The following is a 6,731-nucleotide window of genomic DNA, read 5'->3' as shown; positions in this document are numbered from 1 at the left end:
ACCACAATGAGATATCATCCTACCCCAGTTAGAATGGCCATTATTAAAAAGTCAAAAAACTGTAGATATTGGTATGGATACAGTAAAAAGTGTACCCGTATACACTGTTGGTGGGAATGTAAACTAGCACAATCTCTGTGGAAAACAGCATGGAGATTTCTCAAAGATCTAAAAGTTGATCTACCATTCAATAAAGCAATCCCACTACTGGGTATTCACCTAAAGAAAATGAAGTGATTTTATCAAAAAGACACCTGCATGCATATGTTTATCACAGCACAAATCACAATTGCAAAGATATGGAATCAATCTAAGTGCCCATCAACTGACGAGTGGATAAAGAAAATGTGATATACAATGGGATACTACTGATCCATAAGAAAAGAACAAAACAATATCTTTTGTAGCAACTTGGATGGAACTGGAGGCCATTATCCTAAGTGAAGTAACTCAGAAGCAGAAAATCAAATACCACATGTTCTCACTTATTAGTGGGGGATAAGCTATGGGTATGCAGGGCATACACAGTAGTATCATGAACATTGGAGACTCAGAAGGAAGGAGGATGGGAAGGGAATGAGTGATGAACAGGTATTTATTGGATACGATGTATACTATTCAGGTGATGGGTATACTTAAAAAGTCCAGACTTTACCACAATGCAATTCATCAAGATACCCAAAACTATGTGTGCCCCTAAATCTACTGAAAAAAATTTCCAAGTGTAAATTCATCAAAATATGTGCTTACTGAGCTCTGAAATGAAACACACCACACTTAGAGCAGAAGTTATCTCTAGGTAAAAGAAGAAGTAGCTTTAGCTTTAACTATTATGTTTGTATATAACAACATACTTTTTGTTAAAAAAATGCCTTCTTATCTTACTTTTGTAATTTAAACATCAAAAGTTTCAGTAGATAGTTATATCTTTATGTGTCTTTGATTCATTAAAGCTGGTGTCTCTAATAAATAGATTTTTCATAATGACCTATAATAAACAAAGTGTCTTTTCTATGTGGTTTCAAAAGAATTATTTTTTTCAGAAATTAAAAATACCCATTTACAAGATATTGTTTTAAGAAAGTAAATATGGCTGGTAGTTTATCTTTTATCAACATTTTCATTCTCTGAGATTTAGAATGAATCATCTAAAGATTAAAGTAAAGCAAAAATTGCTTTTCTGAGATCAAAGTAAAATTGAAAAGAGTGGGAGTTAAAGACCAGCTTGGCCAAGATGGAGAAACCCCGTTTCTATTTACAAATACAAAGATTAGCCCGGCATGGTGGTGGGCGCCTGTAATCCCAACTACTCGGGACGCTGAGGCAGAGAATTGCTTGAGCCCGGGAGGCAGACGTTGCAGTGAGCTGAGATTGCGCCCCTGCACTTCAGCGTGGGGAACAGAGCGAGATTCCGTCTCCAAAAAAAAAAAAAAGAAAGAAAGAAAGAAAGAAAAAAGAAAAGAGTGTACTAAAATACTTTCTTCTAATAACCCAATAGGACCTAATATCCGTGAATTTATTCAAATTCCTTTGTAAAAATATTATTTTCAGTGTTTACTCACTCTTGGTATCATAGTTTCTCCTAGCTGTGCAAAGTTTGTTTCCTTTTATTTGCCCTGAGTTTGCCTAGAAAGAGGAAGATGTTACACAGAGATAAGAATTACATCTTTCTATGAATAAAGCACCACTATATTTATATCTGTATTTAATGTAGCTTACAAGTCTTGAGAATTTACGTTGAGTCAAAATGTACTCAGTGATAAAATTAACTCCTGTTGGTAAGGTATCAGAGCAACTATAGAAATACAACAGTGGTAAAATCAACTCCTGTTGGTAAGACAGCAGGGTAACTAGAAATAGAACAGTAGATTTCTGAATGTTACTTATCAGTTTATCAGCTAACCAAAGACAGAGACATGATATTTTCATTCAAACACACAATTTAACTCAGGCTAGATCCTCAATAAAGTACAAATCCTCTTATCTTACCAATATCTGGCTCAGATTTTTCCTGTCTTCAATCTCTGTGTATTCAAGAATTTCCTCTCTTTATTCATGCATATTTTGTAGATAAATCTTCTGATGCAATACCTGCAAAAATATAGTAAACCGCACATTTGATACAGTTGACTCCTGCTTGGATCCTTGGGCATAAAAATGATTAATAAAACATGACTACATAACTTAGATAATTCACTTCTATAATATGTAAAAACAAAAATGTTGCTAAATTAATAATTCCTGAATTCCTAGGTGCTTCCTGAAGTGGCTGAGTTGTAAATCACATTTTCTATTACCTGTGGTGAGACTCAGAGAATGCTTTCATTTACTCTGTTAGGCTTGGAAAATACCTCTATAAGCCATTCCAGAGAAGAAGCTGATACAATTTGGATTTTGTCCCCTACAAATCTTATGTTGAAATGTGACCCCCGGTGTTGGGGATGAGGCCAGGTGGGAGGTGTTGGGGTCATGGGGGCAGACTCTTCATGAATGAAGTGGTGCTCTTCCCATGGTAATGAGTTCACGCAAGATCCTGTTGTTAGAGAGACTGGAACCTCCTTCCTCTCTCTCTTGCTCCCTCTCCTTTTGCCCTGTCACAAGCCTGCTCCCCTTTTGCTTTCAGGCATCAGTAAAAGCTTCCTGGGCCTCATCAGAAGCCAGGCAGATGCTGGTGCTGTGTGTACAGTCAACAGAACTATGAGCCAAATAAGCCACCTTTCTTTATAAATTACCCAGTCTCAGATATTCCTTTGTAGTAACACCAAATAGATTAATACTAAAGTCTTTCTCAGTTTTTGGTGACTTGTATCTTTTGTAAAGTAAACTAAAATAAAATTGTGTCTCCTCTCTACGTCACTAATCATGTCCAGTCCTAAGACAAATCAGAATGGCACTCTCCCTTCCTTCTCTTGCGTCTTTCTTTTCTCCTTCCAGAACTACCACACCCCAGCTTGGGCCTGGGAAGCATAATTTAACATAGAAGCTTTGCACTTTGCCCGTCAGGTTTACCAGGCTCCCAGTCTATTATTATTTTATGATAAAATTTGTCTTTGAAAGGAGTCTGAATGTTAGTGCAATACTTTTCCAAATAGTGTCTTCATAGGGCTTCAAGGGATAGTTTAAATGCAAAACAAATTCAAGGCTTTCTGATTTCTCAATTAACTCTTACATAAAGTTATCAAATATGTATATTTTATGCCCTTTCAGTAGTACAAAAAATATGTAATTCATCTCTGAGATAAATTAATATGAGAAAAAAATTTTTCCTGATAATTTTATTTGGCCCCAAATAAATATACATGTACCGTCTTCATCTAAACAAAGTTACAAATGTGAAAATGAGAAGGGCATTTCTGAGCCTGTTGTATCAAAAGCCATATAAATGTACTGTCTTAGGAAGAAATGGACAAGTTCCACTTCCAGATTGCCTGCAGGTTAAAATAGGTACCAGGAAATGAACGGTTCTCACCTTAAAATCAAATAAGTTAACAATCCACTACTTTTGTTAGTTCAAAAGGAATTTGAAGACACTTAAATATATATTTGTACATTTAGAAAAATATTTTGAATTAAAATCTTTAAACTTCCCTTCCAGCTTCAAAAAACCAACAACAAAAAAACAGGTGACAGCCTTTTCAGTCTTTGGCACAAGACAAGGATGGCCACTCCCACCACTCCTATTCAACATAGTACTGGAAAGTTCCAACCAGAGCAATCAGGCCAAAGAAAGAAATAAAAGACATCCAAATTGAAAAAAAGGAAATCAAATTATCCCTATTTTCAAATGATGTAAGCTTATACTTAGAAAACTTTAAAAACTTCATCAAAAACCTTTAGATCTGAAAAAAAATTTCAAAATTTCAGGATAAAAAAGTCAACATACAAAAATCAGTAGTGTTTCTGTGCACTAATAACAAACTGCTGAAAAAAGAATTAAGAAGGCAATCCCATTTATAATCACTACAAACAAACATACCTAGGAACAAATTTAACCAAAAATGTGAAAGTCTTATACAAAGAAAGCTACAAAACACTAATGAAAGAAATTGAAGAGGACATCAACAAATAGAACGATATTCTATGCTCCTGGGTCAGAATAATTAATATCATTAAAATAACCATACTGTCTAAAGCAATATTCAGATTGAATACCACCCATATTAAAATACCAATGCCATTTTTCAAAGAGAGAGAAAAAAATCTTAAAATTTTTACCAAATCCAAAAAGAACCTGAATAGCCAAAACAATCCTGAGCAAAAAGAGAAAAGCTGAAGGTATCACCCTCCCTGACTTCAAATATATTCCAAAGCTACAATAACCAAAACAGCATAATATTGGTACAAAAACAGGCAGATAGACTCATGGAATATAACAGAAGGCCCAGAAGTAAGTCCATGTGTTTACAGCCAACTGATCTTCTACAAAGGCACCAAAAACATACATTGCGGAAATGACACCCTTTTCAATTAATGGTGCTGGAAAAAGTTGATATCCATATGCAGACGAATGAAACTAGCTCTCCTATCTCTCACCATTTACACAAAATGAATTAAAGACTTAAATGTAAGACCTGAAGCTTCAAAACTACTAGAAGAAAATGGAAAACGTTTCAGGACATTGGTTCAGGCAAATATTTTATGGCTAAGACCTCAAAAGCATAGGAAATAAAAATAAAAATAAACAAATGATACTATATTAAACAAAAAAGCTTGTATACAGTAAAGGTAATAATCAACAGAGTGAAGAGATAACATGCTGAATGGGAAAAAATATGTGCAAACTATTCATCAAACAAGGGAATAATGTCTGGAATCTACAAGGAACTCAAACAACTCAACAGCAAATAACCTCATTAAAAAATGGGTAAAAGACATGAATATTTTTCAAAAGAAGACATACAAACACATATATTGAAAATGCTCAATAACATTAATCATCAGGTAAATACAAATCAAAACCACAATGAGATATCAACTTAGAATGGCTATTACTAAAAAGACAAAAAAATTACAGATGCAGGCAAGGATACAGGGAAAAGAAAACTTTTATACACTGTTGGTGGGAATGCAAATTAGTACAGCTGTTACGGAAAACAGTACGGAGAATTCTCAAAAAGCTGAAAATAGAATCACCATAAGATCCAGCAGTCTCACTACTGGATATATATCCAAAGAAAAGGAAATTGGTATATTCAAGGGATACCTGCACTTCCATGTTTATTGCAGCACTATTCACAACAACAAAGATATCGGCTCAACCTAAGTGTTCATCAATGGATGAATGAATAAGGAAAATGTGAATTAATAAATAAAACGAATAAAGAAATGAATAAAGAAAATGAATACATACACACAATGGAGTATTATTCAGCCATAAAAAATGAAATTATGTCATTTGCAGCAACATGGATGGAACTGGAGGTCATTAGGTTAAGTGAAATAACTCAGGCCCAGGAAGACAAACATTGTATGTTCTCACCCTTATGTTGGAGCTAGAAAAGATGATCTCATGCAGGTAGAGAGTAGAACAATACACATCACAGGCTGGGAAGAATGTGTGGGTGGGTGGGAAGGGAGGAAAGGGAAGCTGGTTAATGGGTACAAACATAGAATTATATAGAAGGAATAAGCGTTAATGATCAATAGCAAAGTAGGGTGACTATAGTTAACAACAACGTATTGTATATTTCAATGAAGCTATAAAAGAAGATTGGAATGTTTCAAACACATAGAAATGATAAATACTCAAAGTGATTTGATCATTACACATTGTATGCATGTAGCAAAATATCACATATACCCCATATATATGTACAAATATTATGTATCAATAAATTTAAATGTCATTTTCTTTTTTGACTTAATATTTAAATATGTAGCAATGTGTTTTATCATAATCATTTTTAACTTTTATTTTTCATTTTATATAATCACTACTGTTCCTATTATAATTATTTCTTAACTTTATTTCTTTTAAATTCCAAATTAAGTCCTTTCTTGATGTTGCCTGGGATCTACTGAATTTGTGAACTACAGCATGTCCAAGCTCGACTAGACCTTAATGAGAGAATCTAATAATTAAGAGGGGATGTCTTACAGCATCATCTTCTCGACTGTCTCCTGTGTGTCCTGATTTCCCAATCTTGACACATTTCAGTCTTTACTTCTTTAGACCAGTAGAGTTGTTTTCAACATCTCATTGTCATTACAAAAGTGTAAACATCCCAGTGCAGCAGAACTTATTCAATGTGGCCTCAGTATTAAAATCCAAACTGAGTCATTATGCAGTCACCTAAGAATCCCTTTCGTATGGAATATTCATGGTTTACATCTTTATTTTTTACTTCTTTGATCCTTACCTCAGGAAACAAGATGGGAAAGCTCTCTGATTCCATGAGAACTGAGATTCCGAGTGGTGGTGTGCCTTGACCTAAGGTTTGCAGCTAATAAATTGAGGACCAAGGCTCAGAACCTAGATCTTCTGTCTCTAGTACAGTGCACTCTGTACTATGCCGATAACTGGATTTTGGAAAAATCTGAACTAGCCCTAAGGTTTCCTGGCTCCATACTTAGGATCCTTTTTATGATATAAAATACCTTATCTTAATCTCTCTTATGTTACCTGTACACACAAGCTGCTGGTTTTTAAAAATATTTTTAACATAATTACAGATTTACATACACTTGTTAAAAATACTACAGAAAGGCCCCATATTTCTTTCACTTACTTT

Source organism: Pan paniscus, chromosome 17, assembly GCF_029289425.2.
Source record: "Pan paniscus chromosome 17, NHGRI_mPanPan1-v2.0_pri, whole genome shotgun sequence".
NCBI lineage: Eukaryota > Metazoa > Chordata > Mammalia > Primates > Hominidae > Pan > Pan paniscus.
Note: the sequence above shows the minus strand (reverse complement) of the source record.